We start from the raw sequence: 15,132 nt of genomic DNA, 5'->3' as shown, positions 1-15,132 counted from the left end.
TCTAGCCATAGCTTTTTCAAACTTCAAATTGATTGTGTCAATATGAGCACTAAGTTGAGCACCCAATTGAGTAACGGAGTCCACTTCATGCTTTCCTCCTCTAGTAGCCTTGCGAGGTTTACTATATTGTGAGTTATGGACCACCATTTCCTCAATCTTGTTCCATGTTTGATTGTCATCAACTTCGGTGAACATTCCATTCGATCCCATGTTGAGAATGTTCCTTGAATCTTCATATAAACCGTTCCAAAATTGTTGTACCAAGAACCATTCGCTAAGTCCATGGTGAGGACATGAGCGACAAATTCCCTTGAACCGCTCCCAAGCTTCATACAAAGATTCTTCATCCCTTTGCTTAAAACCCGTAATTTGAGCTCTTAGCATGTTAGTCTTTTTCGGTGGGTAGAATTTTTTGTAGAAAGCTAGAGCCAACTTCTTCCAAGAATCTATTCCGAGAGTGGCCTTGTCAAGGCCCTTCAACCATTGCTTCGCGGTGCCGATTAGAGAAAAAGGAAATAAGACCCATCGAATTTGGTCTTGAGTCACACCAGTTTGAGAGATCGCATCACAATAGTCGCAAAAGGTTTCCATATGAGAATGAGGGTCTTCACTAGGCATCCCCCCAAATTGGCTCCTTTCGACTAATTGGATAAAGGCGGATTTGGCAATATAATTTCCGGTTAGATGTTGTGGTGTAGGAGTACCATTGGGTAGGTTCTCCTCGGTGGGTACGGAGTGTGACGAGAATTTAGGCATTGTAGGTTGATTTTGGGTGGTATTTTGTAATGGGTTCTCCTCTCCTTCTATTGCGAAAGGGTTGATGAACTCAATAGTTGGTTGAACAACTTCACTAATACCTCTCAAATTCCTCCTAGCAAATCTCCTATTGTTCGTCAAGGTTCTTTCAATTTCACGGTCAAAAGGTAGCAAATCACCTTGTGACCTTCTAGACATGCAAAATGTCAAACAACTAGAAAACAATTAGAACAAACCTTGAGGAGTTTTACTTCCCCAAGGCGAAAAAGACACAACTAAAAACAATGTAAAGAAATCTAAATCAAGTAAACACCGTCCCCGGCAACGGCGCCATTTTTTATCGGTCCGTTTCGGGTTCACAATTAAAGGCGTGGTCGTTGGGTCACGTCCGAATCAAAACACAATTTATAACTTCATAAACAACTCTACAATTAGTAAAGAGGCAAGTAAAGGTCGGATCCCAAGGGACAGGAATTGAAATGAGATTTCTATTGAAACTAGTGGTGTCTTAGGGGTGTCACAATTTGGGTTGATGTAGAAGGTCACTAACTAAAATAGCAATGAAAATAAACAAGCAAGATGAATTAAAAGGGGTGTAAACAATTGATTAAAAAGCACTAGGGTGTCATGGGATCATAGGGGAATCATGGGAATTGATCATACAAACATGTTCTCAAATTATAAGCAAGCAATTATTGTTGTGATGGATTGAGTTGGGTTATATCTTACAATCCTAGGAAAGTTTGGGTCCCGGAGCCGAATCGATTAGATTGTACAACACCTACAAGTCGACTTAATCTTCCCTACTCAACAACATGCATGGTCTAATGAGACTCGAGTTGGTTTATGTCTTACAAGTCTCATTGAAAAGATAGGTGATGATAGTAAATGCAAGGATTCATAGGCTTAGCATTTCATCAAACATAACATGTGCAAGAGTTGAGATCAAAACAAGCAAGCAAATAAAACATGAAAGCATATTAATTTAAGTATGAATCATTCCCCATGTTGGTTTCCCCTAGTCACCCATTAACCCTAGCTAAGAGACTACTCACTCATTATCATGTTGATTATGCTAGCAAGGTTGTCAATCATACCAACAAAATGAAACATGATGAATAAATGAAAGTAATTAACAATAATTAAAAAGGGATTAAGAGAATTATACCTACTAATGATTCCAATAATAAAGAAAAGATAAAAGAAGTACTTGATGCTTGATTGAGAGGTTGTCAATCTCCCAATAATAACCCAAATAATCTTCAATTACCCAAAATAAAGGATGAACAAAAGAGAGATTAAGGAAATAAAACTTGTATTAGAACTTGATCAATTGTTGATTACAAAACTAAAGATAGATTTGATTGATATTAACTACTCTTATTATTGATAAGAAGAACATGCTCTTCTAATTAGACTAATGGGGTATTTATAGTGGAAATTAGGGGGATGCATTAGGGTTAACTAAGGGCTAAACTAGTAATTACACTTTTTAGATTGAGCAGGGAGGAGTCGGTATTTTTCGAAGGAAGGGCTTCTTTCTTTGTAGCTTGAAGAAGACAAAAATGCGCTGTAGAGGAATCCGAGCGGATTAGGGTCGGGACGGGCGGATTCTGGCGATGGAACCCGAGCGGATTCAAGAGAATCCGGGCGGATTGTGGTGATGGAATCCGAGCGTCTTGGTGGAAAACCGCACGGATTGTGCAGGTGGAGGACGGCCGGATTGTTGACAATCCGCACGGATTGTGCCTCAGCAAGATTTCTTCTTCTTTTCTTCATAAATTCCTTGGGGATTTCCTTGGGGACTCAAGGATCCTTTCTCAACATTGCTCATCTACTATCATATGTACAAAGGCCTTCTAATCTTGTCTCTCCTTGATGCTTGGTCATTGAATTCGATCAATTTAGTCTTGTTTTGCCATGAAAATGCAAGATTCTTACTCCTTTCCTACCAAGGGATCAAAATCTCAAAGAATATGCAAAACAAAGAACTAAAGATAGTAAATGACCCAAATATGCACTAAAAAGCATGGGAACAAGGCTAATTCGGGGGCTAAAAATGCGCTAATTATGGTCACATCACCGGGTGGAGAGGAGATGGTTGTTGAAGAGGGTGGTGACCAAGAAGAAGGAGAAGAAGAAGAGGTTCAAGAAGAAGAAGCTCAAGAAGAGGGAGAGGAAAGTGAGGAAGAACAAGCAAGTGAAAGTGAGAGTGGACATGATTCCACATCTATGGAGGTTGATGATGCCGCAAGAGAGGAAGATGATGATGATGATGATGATACAATGGGTGAGGATTAGCAAACTTTGGAGGCTCCTACATTCTTACACCTCCCTTATGGTTTGTCTATTTCTCTTGTTTTTATTTTTCTTGATCATTTATTTTGTGGAGTCCTAGCAACATTGGAGGACTAACACCTTGGCTTCATTAAGGTGTTCTTTATCTTTGTTCCCGACTTGTAAAATCCAAAATGACAATCTTTAGTTTCATGCATTGCATTCCATGTGCATAAACTCCCCCGAAATTCACGACGTTAGAAATAATGTCTATTTTGGTTTGGGAAGTCCATGCATATGCATTGGGAGCTAATTTAAATTATGCTCTCCGCCATAACAAAAACACATGCATCATGTAGTGTAGCTTAGTATAGTTTGCATTTAGTTTAGAAATCATGCATATTCATTGCATAATTTCCTATCGTATTGGCCATTGAGCACAATGCCCATACTAGTGTGGGGATGGGAAATTCTAACTTGACTGTTATTCAAAATCCAAAAAAATCAAAAATTTCGAAAAATCCAAAAAATTGAAAATCCAAAAACAAGTTCATTTCCTTTGTAGTATAGATTTGTATATATTATTTTGTATATATTGTGTTTGTTCATCCTTTTCACATTGATTGACTACGCCACATCCGAGACATGAGGATATAGAAGACCGTATGGTATGATCTTTCCAATCTCCTTTTTCCTCTTTATGTTAATGACTGTGTGGCTTTATTTTGATTGATGCGGTAAAAACAATGTGAATTTAGGACTTACATTTAGATTATTTGGCATATTAGTTGGTAGAAGCATATGCATTAGGATGTATAAATGTTAGTTGCATCATGGCATATAGTTTGCATTTAGGAAAAATTTTGTGAAACCGTCTATTTGGGAAGCTTGACAAGTGTATATAGGCCCTAGTAGATGCTTTTTCTTCTTAAGACTTTGCTTGTTAGAATACTTGTAAAACACCCTAGGATGTGTCATGCTAGTATCCTTTGACCCATGGATTAAAGCCTAGTCAAGAGTACCTTGTGGTGTGATAACTCCTTGGCTATCGTTTATTCCAAGTTTGACCCTTGAAACCATGCAACCAGCATTCATCCATGTTCTACCATACATTTTGTCATCAAAGGGAATGGGCACAAAAGTTGTTCAAAATTTGAGTTCAAGAAAATGAAATGAAAAGTCAAAAAGTTTGCAAATGCATCAAAAGAAAAGAGGAGTAACAAAAATGAAAACTCCTATGCTTCAAAAATAAGGCACCCTCGTTACTAATTGGGGTGACTTTGAAAATGTTCAAAAGAAAATGCAAAAAGTTGAAAAGTTTTCAAGTATTGAAATGCCAAAAAATCAAAAGAAATGGCAAAAAGAAATTGTTCTCAAATATGCCACAAGAAATTGGGGGAAAAACAAACAACAAAAGCAAACTCCCAAATGAAACTCAATTACTATTGATCCCTTTATCCATCGTATCCATTTTTGTGCATGGTAGAGAGGGGACGACCCTTCTTCTTGTCTAGGCAAGAAGGGGAATTCCGCGATCCTCCAGTGTTTCTAACACCATAGGGAGTCTATTCTTGACAAAAGCATTTAACGATTGAGGACAAAGGTACCATAGCTTGACACAACTTGGAGGTGATTTATTGGTATCCTTCTAGGCTTAGTAGTTTGAATAAACCATATCTATGAAGGAGTGTGTACCCTTAGATTGCTTCCCCTTTAGATAATTTCCGCCACTTAGATGAGGAAAGTGGCTATTCCTTTTGTAGATGCATCCATTACTTGATTTTGTGTGCTTTAATGCTTGGATATGTTGCCATTTTGGCAAGACCTACCTTGCCTTGCAAGAAGGCATCCTACCTCATGGTTGTCTTGTTGTGAGTTAAAGGGGCGGAGTGAGACCCGCTAATTGTCTCATATCGGCTATATTAGTAGGATAGTTTAAATAAGGGTCCTAATTTTGTCACCTCTTTACTCGGGACGAGCAAAGGTTCGGTTTGGGGATATTTGATGTGATCAATATTTGAGCATATTTAGTCCCCGAATTAGCCTCGTTCCTATGCTTTTTAGTGCATATTTGGGTCATTTACTATCTTTAGTCCTTTGTTTTGCATATTCTTTGAGGTTTTGTTTCCTTGGTAGGAGAGGAGTGCAAACCTTGCACTTTCATGGCAAAATAGAGCTAAATTGATCGAATCTAATGACCAAGCATCAAAGAGAAGACAAGACTAGAAGGCCTTTGTACATAATGTAGTAGATGGGCAATGATGAAGAAGATCCTTGCATCCCCGACAAAATCCCGGAGGATTGTTGGAAGAAGAAAGGAAGAAAAGAAGAAAAGGAAGCTGAGCCAAGATCCGGTCGTCCCACCCCTCGGGACGCCCGTCCAGCAGCTCCCCAGGACGGTCGTCCTTACCACCAGGACGCCCGTTCAAAAGCTCCCCAATTCGCCCGTCCCGACCCTTGGACGCTCGGATTGTACTCCAGAGGGACACGTCCTGTCCTTCCTTCCACTGAAGATGCGCATATTTTTGGAAGACTAGCTAAAAGGAGACCCACATATTTTCTTGAGAGGAGCGATTCCTCAAGGACTTAATCGTCATTTAAGCCCTTAGTAACCCTAATTTGTGCACCTAATCCCCACTATAAATACCCCATTAGTCTAATTAGATTATCATGTTCTTCTTATCAATCTTTAGTGTAGTTTATATTATTCAAATCTCTCTTTAATATTGTAATAAACTTCTAATCAAATATTAATACAAATCTCATTTCCTTAATTTCTCTTTTGTTCATCTTTTATTTTGGGTAATTGAAGATTTTTGGGTTTATTGGGAGATTGACAACCTTCCATCAATCATCAAGTACTTCTATTATTCTTTGCATTATTATTTTGCAATCATCATTAGGTATAATTCTCTTAATCCCTTTTTAATTATTGTTAATCATCTTCATATATTCATCATGTTTTGCTTTGTTAATATGATTGACAACCTTGTTAACATGTTAAACTTGATAATGAGTGAGTAGTTTCCTTAACTAGGGTTAATGGGTAATTAGGGGAAACCAACATGGGGGATGATTCATGCTTAATTTAATATGTTTTCATAATTTATTTGCTTGCTTGTTGTGATCTCAACTTATGCACATGTTATGTTTGATGAAATGCGAGCCTATGAATCCTTGCATTTTTTACCCATCACTTACCTTTTCAATGAGACTTGTAAGACATAAACCAACTCGAGTCTCATTAGACCATGCATATAGTTGAGTGGGGAGGATTAAGTCGACTTGTAGGTGTTGTACAATCTAATCGATTCGGCTCCGGGACCCAAACCTTCCTAGGATTGTAAGATATAAACCAACTCGATCCTACCACAACAATAATTGCTTGCTTATAATTTGAGAATATTTTTGTATGATCAATTCCCATGAATCCCCTATGAACCCATGACACCGTAGTGCTTTTAATCAATTGTTTACATCTCATTTTAGTCATCTTGCTTGTTTACTTTTATCGTTATTTAGTTTAGTGATCTTCTTATCTCAACCCAAATTGTGACACCCCTAGACACCACTACTTGCAATTGAAAATCCTACATCAATACCCGTCCCTTGGGATCCGACCTTTACTTGCCTCTTTACTAATAGTAGAGTTGTTTGTGAAGTTATAAATATTGTTTTGGTCTAGGTGCTCCTAACGACAAGTAACCGAAATCTAAGCTCAAAAAGCGGACCGACCACTATTCCTATTATACATTTGTAAAATGAAAAACTAGTAAAAATAAAAGTGATACGAGATCACATTAAATTACAACCGAATCAATATTCCTTTACATTACGGGTAATATCGATTAAAATCTAAGGCGATACTAAGATGAAATTACATAATTCAAAATTATATAAATAAAATATGACATTCAACGATGAAATATGCAGCATTATAATATGTGTCTATCATGCCAAATTATGTGCCAAATCGTATTTAACTTATATTGATTATATAACCCGGTTTTATGGAAATGCACGATTTTAACTTATAAAATCGCTAAATAATACTAAAATCTAATTTTAGTCCAAGTTAATTATCCTAACACTCTTAGGTCTCAAAAATTAGTCATCACTCAATTTTTGACAATAATTCAACTTGATTTTGTATTATTGCTTATTAACCTTCTTTTAACCATAACAATTATGAAATAATTCCCAATGAATCATAAAAATATGGAAAAATTCGAAATCACATTTTTATAAATACTGGAATATTACCAAAATTCCAAAAACTCAATAAAATTTGCCCACAAAATATTTATAATTTATTTCAGTAATAAATCGTATAAATCATAACTTTTACCATTTAATTCCAAACTAAACTTTAAAATTATGGAAAAATCAAAATCAAAATTTTGAACATTCTTAAATAATTTCCAGAACCTGGAAATTGCAAAATTTCAACCAAAAATTTCGAATTAATTTTTATGACTAATAAAGTTGCGCTTTTATCGATTTTATCACATAAAAATCAATAAACATATCAAATTAATCAAAATTAATCACGCAACTTTAGATCTGATGTTCATATCAAATATACAATATTAGGGAAAAATTTCATGCCATAAAATTCTTTTTAGCTATTTTTGCTAAAAATAGTCACTATTTATATCATTTTAACCATTAAAATTATAAATCATGCATAATAAATCACATTTATCTCAACTTTTACACACAAATTGTAAAATATGCATGTGACATCATATTAAAATTTCATGGCCTGTTTTAAAGTTTAACTATTTTTAGTCATTTAACCTCCATTTATACCATTTTTATCTCATAAAAATCATAAATCATAAAATATTAATCACATCAATACGAAATTTTACATACAATACATAAAATATTCATGTGAGGTCATACTAAAAAATCACGGCCAGTAGTGAAGTTTAACTATTTTTAGTAAATAAAAGTTCATTTTACTCTTAAAAATGTAATTATTTCACTAAAAATCATTAAAATAAGCAATAATCATCCATAAATCATAAAAATGACCTAAAAATATTTTAGGACCAGAATATACAACATGCATCAATATTTCGTGACTTTATCTAATAAATCACAAATTTTAGTTTTAATTAAGTTACTAATAACTCGAAAAAACTATAAATCGATTATGCATGCAACATCCTATGCTCTGATTCCAATTGTTAGGTTCATATACCTATTATTAGACCTTTCTAATGGTGAACTAATTAACATTTTAATATGAGTTCTAAGGATCTAGTGCATGCATAACTAAATAAGAAATAAATGAGAAAACAATGGTCCTTACATTGTTAATGGTTCGAAAATTTAGGCACAAATAAGGACACCTTCTTTATTTGTTCTTGAGCTCAAATATTATGGATGATCCTCCTAAATCCCAAATATAGAAATACTCCTCTTGTTGCACCCAAAACAATACCCTTAAATCTAATATACTAATTAACTAGATTAGTATACTAGTATCCTTAAAATGATTCTAATAATATTCTTATTACTACACTAGTAATCTTATATTGAAATTAGAATTTTGGATGAACAATTTTTAAGGTTTCTCAAACCATTTTTAGAGAGATGTGTTAAGAGTATAAGATGAGAAAATGAATGAATAATGCACTAATGAAAATAGAGAACAACTTCTCTATTTGAGAAGGAGGGTGCCGGTTTTTGGGGAGGAGGAAGTCCGATGCATGGCCCTTCCCTTTTCCTTTTGTTCTTCTCTAAACCTTAGGCTTGTAAGGCTAGGTAAGTAGTGTGATCATGATCTTATTTTAGCTATTAAAATAAATCATCCACCATCCTCTAATCCTTCACCATTTCGGTCCATCACATAAAATGGACATCCATTTTATCTTGTCAATTTGTCATTTGTCACACAATATGTCACATGTAGTATGTAACATGTTGTAGATACCCAGTATCTGCTGAGACTCCAACAAACACCCGATGATTATCGGACTATAACATGTTTTGGAATCACGGCGTTTGATCGACAGTTTATGTACCACTTTACGTCGGAAAACTTAAAACGATTTCGAAAATATAACATTTCACAACATTTCAAAAATACCTGGAGTGTTTAATGCACGACGAAGGGGTCGCAATGACACTAACTAGAGTCAAAACCGACACCGGACCAAAAATCGACTCAAAAATTCAAATCCCGACTCCAACAACGAGTCAAACCGAGTCAACCACCAAAAACAAAACATTTCAAAACCTTCTACCTTAAGTTTTCCCGGATTTATGTTTGGTCAAGTACCAAACATATGACTACAAAACCTAGGATAGAACAAATCATGATTGCGTTTGTGTGAAAGCGACAACTCACCTCGAAGACCCGCGACGTCGCTCGCGCCTCTTTGAGCAGCCCAGGTGGCCACGTCGCTCAAAACTCACACAACCACTCATTCTCCTATAAATACCCCTCAAATGCCCCCCATTTGAGAGTTACGCGAGTGTCCGCCCCCTCTTTTCTCCCTTAAAATTCTCGACTCGACTTCTTAAGTCACAACCCGACGCGTATTTACGACCTACCGATCGTAAATACAAGCCTTACACATTGTTTGGTACCGTCATCGTGCATTAAATCACTTGACCGACCACTTCGACCACTACACCGTCACTAAACTTAAAACACTCTTTTTACTTACTAAAACGGTTTTAAACCGAGTTTTTTCCGATCAAACGAGTTGTTACACTTACGTCGGTCACTCGCCATAACCAAACATGTAAGTATGAGGGTGTAAAAAATCCTCTTTTATTATGTTTTCATTTGTTTCATGACTATAACATGCTAAAATGTGCATAACATGAACCAAAACATGGAATAAACGAGCCAAAACTGATTTTTGGCCTGAGACAGAAGCCCCTTGGTTCGCCGGCTTGCCCGCGCCTAAATGGGGTGTCCAGGTCAGAGATCAACCGTGTTTGTTCTCGTCATTTCCCTTTAATTCATTTTCATATTTGTAATCGGTTTTAACATTTCAAATATTTTCAAACCCTCTTTATTCTATTTCATTTGTTTTAACCATAAAACATTTTTCACCCTTGGTTCCATATACCATGAGAGTTAAATCCGTGTTTCGGTGATAATATTTGGTTAATGGTGTTAGAAATCTATATCTCATTATATCGACATATTCATATATGTTCAAATTTAACTTAGTCATAAAATTAATTTGGATCTTATGCATGCAAACATAAGTAAAATATAGAGAAGAAATCGTTTTCCTTACATTTAGAAATCGGATAAATGGGCACAAATGAGTTCTCCTACTCACTTGTTCTTGAGCTTCCTAAAATGGATGAACAAAGGATTCAAGTATAGAATCCCTCCCAAGGAATAATACCCAAGATAACCTCTTAATAAAATTAATATTATTGATACTAGAACAATATTAATCTAAATAAAATTGACCCAAAAATATTAATTTTGGTCTCTTAATTTCGGTTAAGAGAAGGGAGAAGAAGAAGTGATTTTTATCTCTCTAAAACTCTATATTTTTAGATGATAGAATGAATGAATAATACACTAACTTATCATGTAGTGTATTAGGTGAATAATAGAGAAAACTCTTTGGTCTCTTTCACTAGGAAAACCGGGTAGGGTGGGGTGGCTTTGACCAATGCATGATCAAGGTGCTCTTCACAAAAACAACTAGGTTTGCATGGCTAGTAATTAGGTAAAATGATTATGTTTTCCACTTAATTAATCAACATAATATTTAGCCTAATATACCCACTATTTCGGTCCATTTAAGATAAAATGGATTCCATTTTATCTTTGTCAATTGGTCACATGTCACAAGTCATGTAAAATTGTTATGCATTTTTAACATATTAAAAATCAACGCATTAATAAAAATACGTCATGTACAAAATCGACTTAGTAATTCATAATTACTTGTACCAAAATAATTCACCAGTTATATATCACAAATTATTCATTCAAATGAAATTGTTTCCTTAAACATTAATTTCATCTAAGTAATAAAACAATTCGATCACTTAGACTGTATCTCATTTAATCAAATTATAATGAGATACGTAAATATTACTTCCAAAATCGTCCGTCAATTTTAAGTAATTTAATTAACCCGTATCGTCATACGATCAATTAAATAATCAATTAAGAGTGTTACCCTTTAGGTATGACCTAAGGGGATCAATGATCACCACCGTCGCACGACGAATGTCAAACTCTAGTCACCAATCATTACCGATATGTGTGGACCATTGACAAAAATATTACTTCCCACTTGTATTCTTAAAATGAGACTTAAACATGTGATCATCATGATCGACAGTTGTGATCGCATTATTGTCGGAGGACACATATTCCAACAATCTCCCACTTGTCCTCGACAAGTGTGCGTCACCAATTCTCTTGTCCTATTACTATCTCCCACTCAATGCAAGGTGTCTTTCAGGTCGTACTTGCAAGTGATCATATCGAGAGTGGTTTCCTCGATCTGGAGAATAACTGATTGAACGGATTTATCTAACATAGATATCTTCCGAGCGTGGCCACGCATTTCCAGTTCATTACTCCTCGAGTGGCCATGAGATATTGTTATAACCCTGACAAGGGGTGGACAATTCCTATCGCACTTATTCCCTTCGACTAGCCATAGCCATCATAACCCAAAATATGCCCATTTGACCCCATTTACGAAGGTCGTAGTAACATAAATCAAAGTTAATCTGAAATTGTGCCACCTTAGGCGAACAGTCTTTAATCAAAAGAATCGACTCATTAGAATACTATAGTAGCTCTCGCCACGACCAGGCTATATAAATTTGCCAGAACTCTATAAGCGGTCATAAGATCCGACAAGGTGTTTCTAACAGTCTGCCTATGTGATCGACTAGTCATCACACATGACTCCATGGCACTTGAACTTGCCATCAATCGCATCACATTCTAGTCACTTCGAGACGTCACCTCATGTAAGTAATTATGGGCGAATACAATGCTAATCCGTGTTCAATTTAACGGGGTTCAATTGTCTCTACAACCCGTTTGGATGTAACAAAGTATAAGGCGAGTTAATAATAACTCAAACGACAAATGTCGACATCACATTCGGGTAGTCAATACCATATTACAACCTTGTGATGCATATCGTAAGTGTGTAAGCACTAGTCGATTGCAATAGAAGTTTAACATACCATGTGTCCATGTGTTCAAACTTCTTATATTGCATTATCCTTTATATTCATGTTATCTCTCATAGCATGAACCTTACTAAGTACACAAATAGGTTCCCAACCTTTGTTTGGGTTCTTTATCTTGAAAGAGCTTTCTTGTTGTTTATCACATAACCAACGGATTTGTGGTGGATGATATAACTTGCACTGATCAAGTGTTCTACCATTTCGCAATGCACTAGGTATACGTTTTGCAGGGTCTTGCAACAATTATCAAGATGATTAGCCTAGCACTTCTCATAAGTCCTAGCATATTAGAAAATATCAGTTTTGAGTAACTTCTTACTTCAACTAAGTATTTTTCAAAGCTTCTTATTTCTCCTTTTAGCTTTAATAGCTTAGGATTTTCATAAATCCTTACGTGTGATCGAACTTCAATATGTGCAACCTCTTGTCACATAACAGAGTGTTCTGTCCATCACTGGAATCGCTCATTAGTTCTCCTCGAGAATTCATGACGATTCTTCTATGGCTTGTCAATGATTCATCATGCTCTTATGCATATGATTCATTATTGGACATGTGCATGATTATTCTAATGGCGGAAACATTAGTAACTAATAATCATGTGATCAACCATTCTTAGGTTCAATGAACGACCATGACTGCTAATGACAATTCCATTTTCATTGACATGAATAACCTACGTTTCTCGTTGATTCGATGTGTATATCTCAATACCTATCCAACATCTCATGATGTGATTGGATTCATCATAGTCCATTTTCATCCAGAATTGAAAACTCAAATACTTCTTTGTGAAAAATAGTATTAGCTCGTCATTCTCAATGAGTAATGAGTTATAAATTTTTACAAGATGATTGCTCCCACTAAATTTCATGTCTTCACATGATAATTTCCAACTCCCACTTAATTCCACATGTTTCGCAATTGACTATTCAATCGAAGTATTTCAAGAATTGAAATATATTTTGCTTTGCCAAGTTATTAAGATAAAACCATATATGTTCCCAGCATATCCTTTCAAAATACCTATTTTGAAAAGGTTTCAATCTTAAACTTATGGAAAAAGACTTTAATCTCTAACTCATTCATTTTATAATGATGCGTAGCAATGTCATTATTTAAATGTGAATTTCATTTAATATACGTCCTTCTCAAAATACCCTTTCCGGAAGGAGGTTTAACAATTTCATTTTCATAATGAGGTTAAGTAATGACACTAGCGCGGTTAACAATTAACTTAGCTTTCGTAGATATCGACATATCTTTCTTTGCAGCTTTTAGTCATAAATCTCATTTAGGCTCTTATGCAACTTTGTTTCATTTAGGCTCTTAAGTAAATATCAATATTGAAACTCTTGGTCAAATGTTGTTCATATACTATCCAAATTTCTTGATAAGTCTTTTCATTAGTCATTTTCTTCCAAAACTTTCTTTTGGTCTCCTCGTGTAGTTATCTTGAGAACATATTCTTTTGATTACTTCACTTGGTCTCTTTTGTCATGTGGATTTCATCTATTCGAGGCCATAGATCTCATCAATTCGTGTACACTATCTATATAGGTATACAAATCATTCTTACTTTCGTAGATCTCATTTACTCAAGTATATAAATTTGCTTTGTGTTCTTTGTGTCTTCAATTTTCTCCCACTCTATCTTTAGAATAAATACACTAGAGATTCAAAGATAGCTTATGAGACACAAATAATGATTTTGAAGTATAAGGAGAACTATCTCATAGATTGACTAATTGTTTTAGATTACTTTTGATTAACGTACTTGGTGATTGACATTCCTTTAAGAGAGTTCATCAACTCAACATCACTTTATAATTGATCATACACAAGCCTTAAGCTTGTGGATATATAATGAATCCCATCATTATAGTTGTCTATTAGATCACTTTAAGTGGATGATCATATGTTTCTATGTGCAAGCAAATAAAGACGAATTTTTAGAACAAAGAAAATACGATAAAACGAGTGACTTGGGTTGCAAACCAAGCCACCATAATCCAAAATACAACAATTGTTTAGAAAGGATCAACCATTTCCATGTCGAACACGGAAATCAAAATAGTTCTAAAAATCCGAAACATAAATTAAAATAAGACAATAAAAAGCCAAGCTTCATGGAAGCTACTCCTAGCTTCTTAATGATTTCTGAAGCTTGCTTTTCGTTTCCCTTGTCCTTCTCTGGTGGAGGCCCTATTTACAATAAAAAGGGGATACATTATCAGAACTTTGTATCACAATACCATAGTTGAATTAGAAACATAAAAGAAAGGATAGTCATTTACCTACTGGAGTGATCTTTCCAGCTTTGATGTCACCAAGATACTTGGAACAATTCCTTTTCCAATGTCCAACACCATTACAATAATGGCATTTATCAAGAGGACCCTTCTTGGTCTTGGAAGTGCTAGCTTCAAAAGTCTTAGCCTTGGTGAAAGTGGGAGCTTGCTTCTTACCCTTCTTCCCATTCTTCTTGAATTTCCCCTTGCTCTTGGTGCTTATGTTAAGCACATCCTTAGGTGGGTTAACATTTAACTCCATGTCTCTTTCGGCTTGCACAAGTAACTTGTGCAACTCTTCAAGAGACACGTCCTTGTCTTGCATGTTAAAATTCACCCGGAATTGAACATATGCCTTGACTTTGGATAAGGAGTGTAGAATCCTATCTACAATGAGCTCTTTGGGGATTTCAACCTTTTGAATCTTCAAAGTCTCGACTAGCTCCATTAATTTGAGCACGTGAGGGCTAACCTTTTGGCCCTCTTTAAAGTCGAGATCAAAGAATGCCGCGGCCGCCTCATATTGGACGATCCTCGGAGTTTGTGAAAACATTGTCACAAGCTTGGAATAGATTTCATTAGCGGTGCCCATTTTAAA

General features: G+C 35.5%; 1 non-coding gene across 1 annotated transcript; it reads left to right on the top strand.

The window, feature by feature from the left end:
* The first annotated feature begins 277 nt into the window (after positions 1–277).
* Positions 278–384, top strand: LOC141616334 (small nucleolar RNA R71). The gene has a single exon (XR_012530689.1). It is a non-coding gene; the product is annotated as a small nucleolar RNA R71 (small nucleolar RNA).
* Positions 385–15,132: the final 14,748 nt, after the last annotated feature.

Source organism: Silene latifolia, chromosome 11 (assembly GCF_048544455.1).
Source record: "Silene latifolia isolate original U9 population chromosome 11, ASM4854445v1, whole genome shotgun sequence".
Lineage (NCBI taxonomy): Eukaryota > Viridiplantae > Streptophyta > Magnoliopsida > Caryophyllales > Caryophyllaceae > Silene > Silene latifolia.
Note: the sequence above shows the minus strand (reverse complement) of the source record. Positions and strands in the feature narration are given on the sequence as shown.